Here is an 18,500-nt window from a genome sequence, read left to right as displayed (position 1 = left end):
GTTGGGTTACTGTATAATACTTGTGTTTTTGGTCGAGGGTTACTGGATACTTCAGAGCCTAGGAAGTTCTTTTAGTTTTTAGACGGGATGGCCTCTTCTTGCAATTGTAAGTAGGGATCACTGTGGAGTAAGTAGGTCACTTCTTATCTTTCGTAAAGTCAACGATCAACCCAATGGGTCTGATGTGTCCCTTGCAATTTGGAGAGTTGGAACCAACCATAGTATGAGTCCTATTTGCATGGGTTGCTGGGTTGGTCCATAGGTCCATATCTTGACGAATAGGTTGCTTAGTAGAAAGAGCTCCATCTTGAGTGACTCCCGGACTCATATCAGGTCCATTTCTTTATCATAAATGGACCATCCATTTCTATTTCCTTGTCAGAAATGGACTATCCGTTTTCTTATAGAAACCCTAAGTCCCAGCAATACATGGGACCTTCAAAGGCTAACACAATGTGAAGCATGAGCCATACTCAACATATGGGCTAGCTATTTCTCTTATCACGATGAACTTCAATTGAAAATTCAAGCTTTTTCTCGTCTCCTCCATTGTTTGATCATCTGAAGGACCAAACTTGGATTTCATCACCAACTTGAAAGTGGTGTGCTTCCAACAACTGCCACCATCACATACGTAGTACGAAAATGCGAGTGTTGTTCATACTCCACCGAATGAATTGCAATTTCCATTTCTAAGGGTCAGGCTCATCGTCTCCAGTGACCCATAACAAGACTTCTACTTCTATAGAGATGCCATTGCAAACTTTAGCCTTCTCTTCTTCTATTAAGGTTTCTGCAAATAACTTTGCTTGGTTTTCTAGGATAGATAGATGATCATGAGACTTACTCAAATCAGTTTTAAGTAGTTGTTTCCTTATCACCAATCCCACATCTTCACCACCAAGCATTGTAATCTCATTCATAAGCTCTACAGGGATATATAACGGGTGGAACTAGTGGTGGTAGAGGTGCAAGTGCCATTGAAGTTGGATTCATCTTTACCCTTTTGGGTTCCAACCTTCCAGAATATGAAGACTCTTTCCTCTTATTTCCCTTTGCTCCTTGCTGGCTGCTTTCATGATGATCAGCCGTATCAAATAGATTTGTAGCACCATTAAACTCTACTATCAGTTTATTTGTTATTGATGGAAGACAATCTTAAGCAGCTTTCCTCTTCTCATACTCAATCTCATCCAACCTAGAACGTGACTTGTTGATGAATTCTAGAAGTTCTGCCTCGTCGCACAGAAGATCATAATTGATACCCTTTGCTTTAAACGCCATAATTACACTCTCTTGCAACCTCCCTACAATATCTTTGGTTCTGCGATCATAACCATTCTTCTCTTATTCAATCTCACTAGCTTTCACTGAAAATCAACGATGAAAACAACAATGCTGAGAAGGAAATGGGGCATCATCTACTTATAGCTCAGGTTCTAGTTTAGTAGTTCAGTTCAATTCCATCTCTAACAAATAAACAATTGAGTTCAATTCCAAGTCTAACAACCTTTATTTGATTCATGTAGTTTCTAATTTGGGTTGTAAGACAAATCCTATTTTGATTTATTCGCATAGGAAACTTATTGAAACTCGAACTGCTCCCAAATTTCTATTTAATTTAGATTTTCATTTAACGACTCAGATTTGAAACCAAATCCGCTCATGACTCTGTCTCTCTTACGGTTTCATGCTAGTTTCAGATTTCCATTTAATTCAAATTTGGAAACTCTGCTTTGTTTTGACCTCATTTTTCAAATTCTTTCCAAATCCTATTTGATTCAAATTAGGAAATTCAGCTTTGTTATGGCTTCATTATTAGATTCTCTTTTAACGGATCGTAGAAACACATTGGCATAATCAAGGTTTAAAGTATCGATATCGAGTATCGTATTGGTCAGGTGATTTAAAGAGACGTATCATTCTGTATCGAGTATTGTATCGCTCTAGCTAATGTATTTTAGTGTAATTCAATAGAGAGACGTATCGAGATCGTATCGAGATCGTATCGGTTGGGTCAAATATGGATACGTATCGGCTAGTATCATGAGATATTTTAAACCTTGGGCATAATACACTACATACTAAGTTTAGAAGCTTATCTTCTCGCTTGATCAACTTATATCTGGGTGATAATTCAAAGGTGTCATTGATTGATTAGGAAATCCCAAACAGAAGTTTTCGAAGGTTATTCAAATACGAATACTTATGAATTTCAAAATAACTTTTGTCAAAGAAAATTTTGCATTTACATCCCTCAAATTGGGGTGAAACCATAATCCATTTCACTAGAAAATGTTCATTTCTTTGAAACTTTGCTCGAAAAATATCGTTCTGGAGTCTGATACCAATGAAATGGGAGGGAAACGCCGAAACAAAATAGGAGTAGTCACTTCTTATCTTCTGCAAAGTCAACGATCAACCTAATGGGTCTGATGAGTCCCATGCCATTTGGAGCATTAGAACCAACCATAGTAAGAGTCCTATCAGCATGGGTTGCTGGGTTGGTCCATAGGTCTATATCTTGACGAATAGGCTGCTTAGTAGAAAGAGCTCCATCTTTAGTGACTCCCAAACTCATATCAAGTGCATTTCCTTATCAGAAATGGACCATCCATTTTGTTATAGATGTGTGACATGTGTCCCAACATCACATCAAATGATTGAAATCCATTTATAGGTCACATTAATCACTCGTTTAATGTGACTTATAAATAGTTTTCAACTATTTGATGTGATGTTGGGACACATGACACACATCTATAAGGAAATGAATGGTCTATTTCTAACAAAAAAAATTTCCAGTGACTCCCATAGTCCCATCCTTCCAATCTTCCTTGAATGACTTTACTCGCTGTTTCCGAGTAGGTGCCATTTTTCCTTGTCTTACTTAGTGCCCATGGGGCGAAATTTGGAATTATGGGCAAAACTAGGGTGTGATCTCTATTACTCATATATTACATCTAGGTTTCCTCAAACTAGCACCTTAGTACTTAGTAGGGTGTTAGCATAAATGACCATAATACCCTCAACTAAAACTCCAAAAGAAATTAAATTAACAGCTTACCCTTGGTCATACTATTGAAAATTACAACTATATCCTCTCATACCTTCTTCTCAAAGAGCCATATAGGTGGGTACCCCCTTACCCCTTTTCTTCTTTCTTCTTGCCGGTAACCTTCCACCTAGAAAAAATCTCATTGAACTTGTGTAGATTTCAAAAGGGCTGAAAGGGGAAGGTGGTGAAGAACCATCCTTGAGGAACTTCATTGGGTACTTGATCGCACTAAGCTTGCCCTTGCGGTGGGAAACTTTACCAAGATCAACTTTGGGGATGTTAGAGTGTCTGACTAGGTAGAGAAGAACATCTGAAAGCTCTTCGCCTAAGTGTTCTTCGTCTTCTTCTTCCTAGTGTAGCATTTCTTTTGATACTTTTCATTTCCATTGGAAAATCTCAGATAACTCTCTTACCTCTCTGGAGAAAAAAATCCTCTGTTGTGGGTTGGAACATAGATAATCCTAGTTCAATGCTACTTGCTTCCTTTTGGCGAAGCTTTAACCAACAACTAGAATTTCTAGATTTTTTTCATTAAAATTCTAAATGAGTGGTAGAAACATAAATTCCTTGTGAAGAAGACAAAGGGGTTGAAGGTGGTCATAGAGGAATTTGATGAGTGCATGTTTTCTGGAAAAACATTTCTTATGCAACCAATCTCATTTCCTCTCAAGTTTCAAAGGGATTCCTTTGCAACGATTCTCATTTCCTACAACCAATCTATTATCCACTATGATTCTCTATATCACCAAGATCTACCATGATTCTCCACATCACCACCCTCATTACATTATCTTCACACCTCATCCTTCCCTACCTATCGAGATTCTCCAATCACCACCCTCATCACATCATTATCCTCCCAATGCACCTTTTCTATCTTGTATTGTTCTGTAATATTTTGTAAATTATGTTTTATTGTACATTCCTATCTAGTAGGAGTAGATTAGGAAACATTCATGTTTTATTAAAACTCTTATTGTAAAGTGAATACAATCATACACACACATGTCATTTTGATTATTTTGCGTTTAACATTATAATGAGTTCTATGAATATGCATTCCAGCATTCCATATTGCATGATATTTTTGGGATGGAATTATATGTGCTAAGATAGCTCAACTTTTGAACAGGAAGTTTGTAGTAGATCCTGGTACCCTAGCTTTAGATAAGAGACTATTTCTAGATATTTTTCTAGCAGTCCTTTTGCTTCTTGTTGTATTCTGTATTATGTAGCTGAATTTATTACTTTTTAGAATATGAAATTTCCATTGTGTCAGTAATTTTTTTTTAAAATATTAATTTTGAGTAACTAAGGGAAAGAGAAAGGAAAGGGGGGGGGGGGCGCTTATGTGTAGGTAGTGAAAGATTTTGGATAATTTTTGGTGTTCCACTATTCCAACAGAAAACAGGGATTTTTTGTTACTCAGATCAGTGCTGAATGATTGCACATTTACACCCAATTCAAGTCGTAGTTGGGTGTTCATAAAGGAGATAACTTTATCTTTCTATAATACCTTCCCCCGCCCCTGACCACCCAAAAACAAATGTATAAATTATAATTCCAGGGAATGCTGAATATCTAAGCTAGCCACATGGATTTTGTCCAGTCCATATTAAAGCGTGTTAGACTGAGGAGTGTGTTGGTTATTTGAGAACCTTAGTAAATTTGCATAATCCCTTGATGATAGTTTGGGTGAATATATAATTTAAAGAAGGTGCTTTTTATATATTATCTGGGGGGAAGTATTACATATACCCAAAGAGAGTTGAACTCTTGACCTCTTTAATAAGAGGTGTTGGTATTTGCCCGCTGACCTAACCCCATGGTACCTCAATGATGTGTTTGTTTAACTTGATCAAGTACAGATACTTGATTCATTATTGGAAATTGCAAATTTCAATTGAGCTGTCTTCTCAGTTTCTGTTATGAAAAACCTTTATGTTAGGTTCACATGATGTCAGTTTTTCTTGTCCACGTACAGGGGCTACTCCTAAAGGTGTGCTTAGAGTCATGGGTGTACAAGGTTTGACTATTTACCAGTTAAAAGCCACTTGCAGGCAAATATTTATGGAAACCAGAACCTTCCTTACATTCTTTCCTTCACTGTACTTTTTCTTTTTTGTAATTTTACTAATTATGGTGTTGTGGTGCACTCAAAAATATCGGCTTGCAAACTATGTCCCAGAGTCAACATCTGATGGTCAGTACATCGATCTTGCATTTCAGTGATATATGGCTGATGTGTCCAAAATCTGCTCAGCCCTTGGATCTCCACGTAATGTCCTGCAAAACAAAAGCGTCAGATGTGGCCCGACCGCTGGGGTCGGGAGTCCACCTCCGAAGGCTAAGTCAGTTGATGAACTTAATCACAAACGGCTCTGCTAGAAGTACAGAGCTAATGAATGAAGAAACGGGAAAGGTGATCTAGATAGCAGGACGCTGATAGTTGAGGTCTATCAGTATGTATCTGAACCTGAGTTTCAGATAGTATTCTCCTTGATCAATTGATCCGTCCCTCACCATGTATAGTAGTGAGGTTTATATAGAGTGTACCTTCGAATATCCTTCGTTGGATGCACTCGAGCCATCTTCGGGTAGTCGTTGGATCTCATCAATAAGACCCGTTGAGCGATAGACTTCTACTAGTTTGGGCTAGTAGAGGACTCCTGAGATAACCGTTAGGTTATGCGATAGTTATCCCTTTGATGATGATTATCCGCAGCCGTCAGTTTGAGTCTGCTGTCATCAGGGTGATTACCCCCCTAATCCATAAGTAAGATTAGGGCACGCTTGCAGCAGAATAATCTTTCTTCTTCAGCAAGCCATCTTCTGGATCCGGTTCGCTCGGGAGCGATTCGGTTTTCTCCGTCTCGACCGGGGTCGAGGGTTGGACCAGGTGTGAACCCGGTCTGATCATAAACTCTCCATATCAATGGCTGTATTCTTCTTTAGTTTGTTTGAGAAGTGACATTAGTTTGTCTACAGTTCGGACTAGTTTGAAATACTTACGGAGTATTTTTCCTTTTCTGATGAAGCTTTTCAGATATCAATCTTATGACGTTTTGCAAATGCAGGTAAGAAGGTTGACAAGAAAGAATCAGGGGACTTGTCTACTGGCTTGGATGGTTCTTCGTAAGTGAACTTTTTTTTTCGCACATTTTTTGTATTCTTTTGTTTGGGGGGGGGAGGGGGTTGGTTTGTATGATCTAAATGTTGCTGTCAAATAAATCATGATGGATTTAGGCATCCTCATTGTAGCCATGAAAATGTCCAGGGTGTCAATTAACCTTTACCTTCCAACCTCTACTTGCTGGAAACATGAACAACCTGACTAGTTATCTATTTTGCTGCATCATGAGTTTGGCTCTGTATACTTCAACCTGATCATGATCGGGCTAGACGTTTGTGCAGCTGGTAAGGCCTATCGATCAGGACCATTCTTCCTATCCATGCAAAAAGCATGCATGTGATGGCCCCATTTAGGATAGGGAAACTTTCCAAGATCTACTGATTTTGAAAAAGATTTACTTGATAAGATGTTTTAAAAAATGTTTTACTCTAAAAGATTTTATTTTTGAAAAGAATTACCAAATCCCTAATTTAGTGTTACTTCTTCCCGCCCAACCAATATTTTACTCTAAACTATCCAAATTACTTTTTTACTAGAGTCTTTTTAATATATACAAATTTTAAACCTGAGGATTGTTAACTAACTTTAAGGAATTAAATTAAAAAATAAAGTTTTCTATGAAGGTGGAAAATAGTAAGTAAATTGTATAAAAAAAGAATTTATTAGAAGGATAATTTGGGTAGTTTAAGTAAAATATTGGTTGGACTGGAGTAAGCACTAAATTAAGGACTTGATAATTCTTTTGAAAAATAAAATCTGTTAAAACTTTTTCAAAAGCATCTTATCAGGTAAATCTTTTTCAAAATCAGTAGATCTAAGAAATTTTCTCTTTAAAATATGTACTAACAATTAAAGATGAGGATGTTAACCATTGAATCTCTTTTATTTTCTTTTGGATGGTCATAAAACTTAAGACCTTCAAACAAAGAATAGGGGAAAAAGCATCACCGGTAGATTGTTTGTCGACAAGGTTTTCTTCCACCATCCTAGCTAGGCTCACGTGCCCATATTAGTTTTTAGTTGTGTTCCCCAAAACACCCTCTTGGTACTCCCCAAGAACATCTTAACCTACCCCAGTGAGTGAATGAGAGTACTGTGGTTGGATAAAAATTGGTCCATTCTTCATCGTGAAACATATAATTGTGGGATACTTGATCCCTTTGTTTTTTTTCTTCGGTGAAAGGATAATTGTGGGATACTTTATTTCTTTTTTTAAATAAATATGAAAGGATACTTGATCTTATTAGTGTGAATCTCCATGTATGTAGTGGTATACAAATAACAGAAGCACTCAGGCTGCAGATGGAAGTGCAAAAGTGGTTGCATGAGCAGCTAGAGGGGAGGACCATGTCACTTTCCAAGTTTCATGATATCTTTACAAGTCAAAGTGGGTCATTTATCTTTTTAAATTGTGTTGGTATGGCAGAGGTGAGGCAGATCAGATGTGCGTTTTCTCCATGTTTTATTATGTCACTTGCCTTTTAAACTGGCTTAAGAGTAATACTAGAGGTAAATATGTGCTCCTTGCTTTTCACTTCAAAGAATCATGGCACCGCTCACTAATAAATCAATTAAAATAAGGCTATGTCTTGTGGTACAAGGCTCCTGCATGCAGTAGGGTATGGGGAGAATTTGCATGCAGCCTTTAGCCCTGTTGCCGGACAGGCTGGTTCTAGAACCTGTGACCAAATTGTTCAGTAGTGATCAAATCCATGAAGGAAGACATGGCCACGCCCTTTAAGTTGGCCTTGTTGTCTAGGTTTAAATATTGTCTTAGCAGATGTGAACCAGGAAGGTTGAATCTTAGACCTCTTCGTAGCGATGGGCTTCTTAAGCACCACAGTCTACCTAGTGCTCCAAGCACTTTTATGCAGATTTCTATACTATTTTATGATACAAGTTCAAATAATTTGTGCTTTTTGGACCTAAGGACCGTCTGAGTCTACATTAATGCATGTGTGCTTGTGTGGGAAGGCAGACTTATCATTCTATGACTTACTATCTTGAGATGAAAATAATGGACTGAATTGCCATTATCATCTGAGGCAGCAGACTCTGTTGTCTAGTGATAGAATTAGTGTGGTGAATCTAGGTACTGCTTGCTGGAGTAAGCATCTTCACTAAATAAACCATGTCCAATGTGGTCACAGGCTTTACAGCTTGAAGAGGAAATGATCCTCTCCTTTTGGTTTACATAACCAACTGAGGCCATCTGTCATTTAAGTTTTCAGGGAAATGGAAGAGAATAAAATTCCTTGAACCTCAGGGATTATATTGGTTTTTTTTGTGTGGTGGTTTTTGGGGGTAGGAGATATGAAGCCTTATCCAACCTCTGTGACATTCATCCCAGGTAGGTACATGGTAGATCAATTGACTCAATACCCTTTTAGAATGCACTATATTTCTTTATTTTTGGGTAGTGTCCAAATGTTATATGGCATATATGTGTCTAATGAGGACCTGGGTTGGGAGTTTTAACTCGATCTTTGTTGTGACTAAAATATCTCAATCCCGGTTCAAGTTGGTTCACTCCGATCTTATAACAATTTGGTTAGTTTTAATTAATCAAGTAAAACAATCTATGGGTCCGCCCAAGAACTTTAAGGAAGGCCTAATCATGGCCATTCAATCCTATGCTATAATCCGACGGTCATAGTTAAAAGCAGAATAGGCGGAAAATCTATGGATAAAAGGGATGATGAACTCGTCAAGGGTAAGTTTCTCAGATCAATCTGAACACCAGCACTTTTTGATTTTACTCCATTAGAACACCTCAGAAGCTCCTTCAAGCTCTGAAGCATTGTCTTCATCATTTCTGACTAGACGATCGGCTCCGTTTCTCACTCGTGTTCTATTTTTCAGGAACAAGAGATTGATTGACTGTGGAGCAAACCAGATCGATTGAGATCTGAGTGGTTTGGTGCGAATATTACGGTTCAAAGCCTCCGGCAAATTTAGCACCAACAATCTTGAATGAATTCATGACAGATGCAGAGGCAGCTACAGTTAAGAATAGAAGCCCAAGGCAATTACCTGAAGAAGATAATGGAAGAGCAACAACGGCTTGGTTGGTTTCTTGGGGAGCCTAGTTCTGAGCTTCCTGCCCTTCCCTCTAGACACAGCTGTCCACAATCTGACAACAAGACTGACCCATCAACACCTGCTTCAACCTCTGACTCTCCCCTACAAGACAAGGCTTCTAAGGAAGGTGCACCAGCAAAGAGTCTCTCCTAAGATGAGTCTTTCTCATCCCACCAGGAACCGTCGAAGCCAGATTCTGGCTGCCACATCAGTTCACCAGCTGAGCCCAAAAGCCAAGAGGTCAGCTAAACAACACCCCTTGAGCATGGGTTCAGTAGGAGTAACACCAGAGATCATCCTCACACACCAGATACAAGAATCGAGCTTGAGTTCTGGTGTCCGGCAACCGTGTTCGGTATCATCAATTGGAGATCCTTTAGATCCCTCATCTGGGACTGGGAAACTCTTTGGTAATGAAGATAAGAGTTGAAATGTTCAGGGATGTGATGTATGATCGGTTCCAATGTTTTATAGAGTACAGGACTCGTCTTCACCACCCTGCATATGAAAAATTAGAATGTCTGTAATTTTCAGAAGATATCATTGATTAGGAGTAAGAAAAACTGGGTGTATAAATTCCACGTTGATAGGGTGTATAAAAACTGGGTGTAATTTTCATCTTATTAGGATGAAGGATACTTTTGGGCTTCCAGACGTTCCTTATTCCCTTTGCCTCACTGTGTTGTAATTTGTTGTATGCAAATCTTCTCTGACATAAAACAGAATTCCAAGCAATGTTAGATGCCATCCGTTTAGTTCATACGCTACCCTTGACAGACCGTAGCCAATAAATCTGTGAGTGAGATCATGAGCACTACACCTGCAATTAGATATACGTAAACTTGCAGACCCAGGAGACTCTTGGTGCCTGTATTCATTAACCTATACTCTCACATTCAATCACTTTAACTTATTGTGTTAGGACTAGAGCGATCAATCACACACACTTGAATAGGAAAAAAGGAAGGAGACATGGATTTTACCCTGGTTCACCTCAATGTGAATGTGAGGCTGCGTCCAACATTAGGTTTTCAATGTATGCTTTTGTATATCATACTACTATTATAAAAGCATGAACTCAATTGGAGATGCCTACATTTAGTTTTTCATTATTACCCCTCTGAATTCACACAATTAGATTTTTGTATTTCTTTGCATTAATTGTAAAGTATGTCTATAATTGTAAATGCAAATTATTGAATTCATTTTAATTTTTAATTTTTCCTATTTGATTTTCCAATAAATCATTCATTGCTTGATACATTATTTGAAATAATTCTGGAAAGCAAATACCAAGAACAAGAATTTAGTATTAACTCGATCGTTTCAATTATTATATTATCATTCAATTATGGAGATGATCCTCATATGGAATTAAATTATGAATGAAATCACTCAACGAAGACTGACCACTTAATAACCCTGACAACCCTTAGGGATAACTTGCTTCACTGGATTTCTGAGTTTTTACATTTCCCATGTAATTAAATTCAATTATCATTCAATTATGGAGATGATCCTCGGATGGAATTAAATTATGTATGAAATCACTCAACGAAGACTGACCGCTTGATAACCTTGATAACCCTTATGGATAACTTGCTTCACTGGATTTCTGAGCTTTTACATTCCCCATGTAATTAAATTCAATTATCATTCAATTATGGATATAATCCTCAAATGGAATTAAATTATGTATGAAATCACTCAATGAAGACTGGCCCGCTTGATAACCCTTATGGATATCATATAATTTACAAACACGACTGTTCAGTTGGCCAAATAAGCCCATACATATTGAAGAATTCGTCCAACAGTTCTATTGTCAGTTTAACCAAGCCCATTCTGAGAAATCTTCACTCGACAAGGACCTACAACAATTGTAGAGGTATGTTAAAATCACCATTAACATAAAAATTCTTCAAAATTGTTTAATTTCATCCTCCTCCCTACAACTCTCTGCCATCGAAGGGAACATTTGTGGATCTAAAATTATTGAAGAATTGTAGCCAAGAAGGTGTGGCAGGGTCCTTTCAAGTGGGGCCTTGTGGTTATCAAGAGTTCTGTTATCTTCGTCAGTTCTCTCCTACAATTCCAGCAAAATTCAGGAATCTTACTCCTCATTCTGCCCAGAACTAAGTAGCATCACCTCCCATACCCATTGCATAACCCTCCCTGCCCATTCCCCTGTCTGTGGCAAACCGAAACCCCTTCCCCTTGTTGTCGCACCCTTCACAGCACCATCCCCAACCAAATTCTCGAACTCACGTGTATCATTTTCCACTGTGTGTTTTTGGAATCTTTTAGTATGTCATTTTCCCATTATTCTCCCCATATAATTGTTGATACTTTTTACTTTGTGCTTTCAGCAGCCCAGTGGGAAAACAGGACCAAGTGCTGGAACATCTACGGAAAGACTAGAGAGGACCATGGGTATGTTATGGTACAATTAATATTCTTCAGTTTGGTTAGGAAGACTTCGTTTTAACCCATATGTAAAATTATGCCTTATTGGTTTGATACAACTAAGAATTGTCTACATAGGTTCTATGGCTTATTGGTTTTATACAACTAAGATTCTTCAATTGTGGTTAGGAAAACCTCGCTTTATTAATGGATGAGTTTTGTGGGTGTTAGGCATTCCACATATTTTAGTATTCTTTTTGTAACAGTTGTAAGACATTTGAACTCACATATTTTAGTATTGTTTCTGTAATAGCTGTAAGACATTCTTTACTTCTGAATCAACTACACCAGTTCAAAAGGTATGTTAAAACTCTTGCCATTCTAAGAAATTATTTTCGACTGATTCGCCTACACCACTTTTAAGGTATGTTTAAATTCATTTCAGTATCGTTATCTATACATTTCATTATGCTACGGTTGAGCCCTTATGAATAGAAAATATGTTGATTGAAAACTCTTTGTAACAACAAAAACAATTTCCCCATTTAATCTATTATTACTTTGCATGTTGTGAACACCAGTTTAGGTATGAAAAATCAAATGGAATTAAACTTGTGGATCTTCTAAGGATGTTTATGTTATTCTGCTGTTCTCAAAAAGCAGCTGAATTAGAATTAGAATTAGAATTAGAATTAGTGATTGGAAGGCATTAGCCAAATCCAATGATAGGGAACCAACAAAAATTGCACTAGTGCCCCAAAAGTTTGGTACTTATGTTGTTTGTTAGCCTTAGGGTTGTTTCCCCTCCATATTTCAAACCTAGCCCCTTAACCCTACTTTTGTTCTGCCTTAGGTCACACCACCCTTTAGGCTTTAAAACTGCAGTGAATCTCTTACTTAGGGATGAGGTCGGTCAAGTGCTAGAGGGAGTGATTTACAAGGGCGGTGATGAAAAATTGATGAAAGAAGGCTGACCAACCAAGCTGCTGCAAGAGATTTCTGCAATTGAAAACCTTAAGAACCCTTCTTCATCCTTGATCTCTGCTGTAACTCTCTTCTTAATAATTTTCTTCATCCAGTTGTCTTTGTTACAACTTATAAGTATAGGTTGTCTATTTATGGCCTTTATTACTGACTCCTAACATGTCTTAACATCCAATAGAATTGTAATAGGAATTCTATCTTAGATAGGACTCTTACTTATGTCAACATAGACTAACTCAATAAAAAAAAAAAAAAAAAAAAAAACATTGACAGCAAGCAAACTGCTGATAATAATTACGGCCAGCTGGCCTCAAGCAGGACTGCCAAAATTACAAAACTACCTCTGAAGACGAACCATGCTTCTTAAGTTCTTATGTTGCTGTGCAGTCACCTAGGCTACTGGCAGCAAACCTAAAACTTGTATAACAGTTCCTGTATATTGAAGTAATCTATGTTCCCCAATCTACATAAACCTCTCATAACTCAGAACTTAAAGGTTGACTTTAAAACCCTGAAACCCCTGTAACTCATATGGCTGTTGCCAAACTCCTATGTCACACTGTCCTCTCTTTTCCATACAAAATAAATAAAGGATCTGAATCATGCATAATGGTTGTAAATGGAGAAAGCAAGCATATTTACAGTAAAAGGTTTCCAATTTAATCCGAAGAAAAACAAACATTCCACTTTTCAAGGTTATAGCACAAACAAGAAACATATAACCATCCATAAGAAATTCTCAAGAGATTAACCAGGATAACTCCTGGAGGGCAAGTATCGCAAAAAAATTTAACTACAAAAAGTACCATCCTTCCAAGCATAAAGCACTAACAAGGAACATATAACCATCAATCAGGAGTCCCCAAGTGATGAAATAGAATAACACCTGGAGGGCAAGCTTAGGAAAAAGACGAACTACAAAAGCTAGAAAAGTACCAAGCAAAAACGACAAAGAACCAATTATTACTAGATAGTTCAGGTTATCCAAATATTGAAATGATTGTTTAGATCAGTGTGGTACCTTGAAGGAGTTCGGGCTTATAAATCACAAAATTACATCTTAGAAATTAACATAGGGCAAAACAGGCATATGGACAAAGTAAATGGAACACTTGTGAATAATCAAGCTGTGCTATTGTAAAGCTTGCACATAGCAAAACAAAAGCCGCCCACTGAATCTCACTTAACCTGAAAGAAAAATTAATATGAACTATTGGTGACTAAGTTCAATTTTTTCATTCCACATTTAGATGATGGATTCCATTTTTCATTTACCTTCCTTGTATTGACAAAAATAACAATCCTTTCTTTTAGACCTCTCACAAGACTCAGAATCACATTTTCCCCAAACTATTGTCTCCAAAGCAGCTATGCTTGAAGATAAGTTTTGCACTTTTTTCCATTCACTCTCGATCCAATTGGGAAATGGGTTTTGGTTTCAAAACCTCCTCACTTAAATAAAAGAACATACTTCCATGCCTAAAAAAAAAATTCTATGATGGTCAAGAACCTTGAATTGAAGGTGGGCCTTTTGGTAAAGGACACTCCATTGTGACCAAGCCACTGAACTGAGTCTGGAAACAGCCCCTTTGCAAAAGCAAGGTAAGGCTGCATACATTATGACCCTCCCAAACCCCACAAGCAACAACCTCATGCACTGGGCATGCCTTTTGGTCAAGGACCCTGATTCAATGGCATTCATAGGTTCAACATCAATTAAGATATCAGCCCAAAAATTACTAGAGGGACTACAATAAAAAAAATTTATGCAGTCAAGGTAGAAACTAAATATTAGATGGAAAGGTACGAAATCCTTACTTTGTCTTTAGTATGATGCAGTATAACACTCCAGTACTGATAAGATCCAGGTTCTTCAATATCTGGTAATCAGGAGCATCCACATATGCAAAAATATACTACTGTAACAAGATACAGAAAATAGATCTAATCAAGTTTTCCCTCTAGAAAAATATGACTTAGTTATTCAAAAAAATAGAAAGCAATGAAAAATACAGAGCTGAGACTAAAAAAGAAAAGAAGGGAAGTCCATATGCTACCTGGAGTAAGTTCTTAGTAAGATAGAGTGCCGCAGGAATAGGGTAAATAGAAACTTCATTGAATGATGTACTTAGCATGAGAGACAACATAATGAGACATATAAGAAAACAAAGTACCTCATCTCTAATCCCAATCTACGAAAAGTCCACAAAATCATGACACCAAGTCAAGAAATAAATCAGTTAACCAGACTTGTTCCTATCCATTTTCTTCTTGCTTCACCTTTGCATAGTTTTTTCACCTTTATATTTACCAATTTGGTCAATCAAGCCTCTGAAGACTTTATTAAGCCCATTGTTTGGTTTTATGGATATTAGGCATCTTATATTTTAGTTTATATTCATTGGCCTCTTAAATAAACTCATATAGATGTCTCACTCTGTAAAAGGGATAGAAGTATATCAATAAAATTGTGGAGTCCAAAACCTGATTTTGACAGTTTCGAGTCCAAAATCTGTATAATTGTTCCTGTATATTGAAGTAATCTATGTTCCCCAGTTAGATTAACTTGTATATTGAAGTAATCTATTTTGAATAGAACCCGACCAAGGTATTCCAGGCTAACTTGTACATAAAGACAAAAATGATAACATTAGCATGAATGACACAACACTATTTGAAGATTTCATATTCTCTACTTCTCAATTGCCGAAGGAATACTCCAGAGAGGAGAGGAGAGGGGGAGATGCTATCTAAAAGTAGAAACCATATCAGGTAACATTTCTTTTTTTGAGGAGAAAACTCCCTAACATGATGCAATATACCAGAGCCTATAGGAACAACAACCATGTTGTGAAAAGCAGTAGATACCCAATTAAGAAAAGCAAATCTCTCCTCCTTCCTCTGGAATTCAAGATCCATAATTGCCTTCACTGCATTTTCTGATCCTTACATTATAAATCAAATACAACCTCTATAATATAACATAGAAAGAAGAATAGAAGTAGCTCACTTCCCACCACTTCAGCAATTTTTACGTCATTGCTGTTTTTTCCGCTATGGGGCAGATTTTTATGTCTGGCCCGAAACAACGTCAAGGGAGAAGAAAAAAATCTGATAGAAAATAAAATTTTACTATTGCTAGAATCACTACCAAGATTGTTCATCGCATATCTCATGCAACCAAGGTTAACCACAGCTGGTATAGTGTTGGAAATATAATACCACAAGCAATCATATAAGACAAATAAAGCAGAATTAGAAAACTTATCTTGATTCAAATGGCATGAACAAAACCCTTTTCGAAAGCTTTGTTACGTACATCCATCTTGATGAACAAAAATTGACAGAGTTGAAACGTGCCGGTAACGGCACTTTCTTTAAGGTATTTAAACGCCCCGAATAGTGCACACGGGTCTAAGTGCATTTTCACCCCTAAGGTCAGTCAACCCTTCCATCATAGACGGTGCACCCCGTAGTTGACGGACTAAGGGGTCCATAAAGCTATATTCACCAATTCGCTTTCTATGACACAACTTAAAGAAAACCAATGCTTCTCAAAAACGTTTTTGCACGATAAAAACAAAACATCTTCCACCTTTATATAGAAGAGTAAGAGACACCACCAAAGGTTGTCTCCTAAAGAACAAACCTCTCCCCTTAAGGCATGTTTGTTAGCAAAGATACCTATTGGCCATTTAAGTGTCTTTTAGGAAAAGACCCAACCTTTAGGAAAATAAATTGTTTGAATTTTCAAATAAAATTACGAAAATTACAAGAATCCCCCACAAAATTAAAAAATTTTGGGAAAACAAAACACTAAACTGGTGAACATATTAGACACAATAGGACACGTCGTTATAGGTGTCTTTCAGACTTGAACCTATACTAGGTCTAATGAACCTCGTTACAGAGTATGAGTGAAGTCAGACTTCTTGAACCTTTCCTCAGTGCATAGCTGACAAGCTAATCAGCCATATCCTATCAGTCGACTTTACGTGATAAACCCTTTCATAATTTTTTTTCTTCTTTTTTGGACTTTTTTCCTCTAAAAGAGAACAGGACATGTCCTAGATCTTAGTCTCATGGATGTCAAGAGAATTTGCCTATATAATTCTCATTGAAAAGCGACCTTATTTCCTACATCCACTTAGGTTAGCCAGTGTGCACCATAATTAACACACCCCCACATTTTGTAGGCTTTAGCTAATTAAGAACCTCTTGTTCAACCTCTTTCCTTGTGATAGTACTACTTTACCATAATATTGGAATGAAATTAGTAGTACTCTTCAGGTCATCCCGTGACTTCGTTGTTTACCCTTTGAACCTAATTCAGGATTGAAACTTCTTCACATAGGTTGGGTGTCCATCACATGACCTTGGATAGGCTTTCATAGCTCATTCCTCTAAACAATATCACATTAGTGATTTTGAGGCTTTACACAACTTTCAATCAAACTATGTCATTGACTATACATAGCGCTATTTATTAGCCTCACTAGACATATATGTAAAATATAATGTCCCTTCTATTTATAGATACATGCTCCTAAGACTCAATGTCTTATTTTCTCTATTGATCACGTCATTTACCATTAATGTAAATGCTTATTCTAGTGGTCACCATCATGTATCTTTCATTGTCACCTTAGCCTTGCGGTGTTGGATTCGATCAATCTATAAAGCCATACACTAAGTAGGGACTTACACAACAATTCATAGTAATCACTTACCAATGCATGTTTTATATATTACCCCTTCGAAGTTTCCAAGCTTCTTGCAAGGGCATAATCTAGTGGGCGAAATTTGGTGAAAATTATATTTTAATTTAAAAAACATGCTCCACCACGAGTCTATACATATCACCTTTAAATATGGTGCCCAAATGCATATGAAGCACATTCCATTTTCTTATTAAGTAAAATCAACCATACCATAACTGTCTCTTGAGAAGAGACTCAACATGCAAGTTTATATGCATCTCATGATAAATATAAACCCCCACAATCCAGGTTTACTATAAGTAAAAATCGATGGCCTTGTACCATTGTTATGTCGTTTGTGGTAAATCATAATCACCATAACCATAATACATAGAATTAGATTACTTGTGCAGTATTATGTGATTAACAGCCACTTAGGCCTAGCCATCTTTGATTTTTAACATAAATCAAATGTATTAGGGTCACTTGAAAGGTTTGCATGGCATAACCTCATGTACGTGCTTGCAACGACGGTTTTGACACACTAGTGCCAAGTTGTCATATACTTTATGTAAATCATTAGCCTCATAGTTTCAATCTACCTTTATTACACCTGCACTTGGAGTAACCTGACATATAGTACCACAATGAGGTATACTGCCCTCATGGTGCATCTGGAATATAATATTACCAATGTTTGGTTGTTGTTCCTCACTGTTTTATTTTATTGTAACAACAGTGACCCATTTGTTAAAAGTTTCTTGAAAACCTAGGTTTTCCTCCTTTTAACAATGGTGAAAACATGGAATTATGATCCCCTTCATTTGTCCAAAGATTCCCATCATCATGGATTTTCTTGCCCTCATTTTAATTACAAGATGATGCACATGCTTGTAAAGCACCACTCATGATAACTGCATGGGGTTCAAAAACCCCTCAATAGCATCTCTTTTGAAAGACTTAAGGCAATAGTAGCCTTAGAATTCTACTTAGTTCCATAGTTTCCATGCTGAGATGCAACAACCAAAGTAGTATATTCTAGAACTCCTCAGTTGTTTGGGATCCTCTCAACAAACCAGGAAAATCTCCGACTCAAGATTTCATATTTATCCTCAAGCGGGATATCAAGTACATAGTA

At 37.1% G+C, this 18,500-nt stretch overlaps 1 pseudogene; it reads left to right on the top strand.

The window, feature by feature from the left end:
• Positions 1 to 87: 87 nt before the first annotated feature.
• Positions 88 to 9,702, top strand: LOC149028937 (myb family transcription factor PHL7-like; annotated as a pseudogene).
• Positions 9,703 to 18,500: the final 8,798 nt, after the last annotated feature.

Source organism: Hakea prostrata, chromosome 1 (genome assembly GCF_041222555.1).
Source record: "Hakea prostrata isolate BN-2017 chromosome 1, UWA_Hpros_2, whole genome shotgun sequence".
Lineage (NCBI taxonomy): Eukaryota > Viridiplantae > Streptophyta > Magnoliopsida > Proteales > Proteaceae > Hakea > Hakea prostrata.
This window is presented reverse-complemented; position numbering and strand designations above follow the sequence as displayed.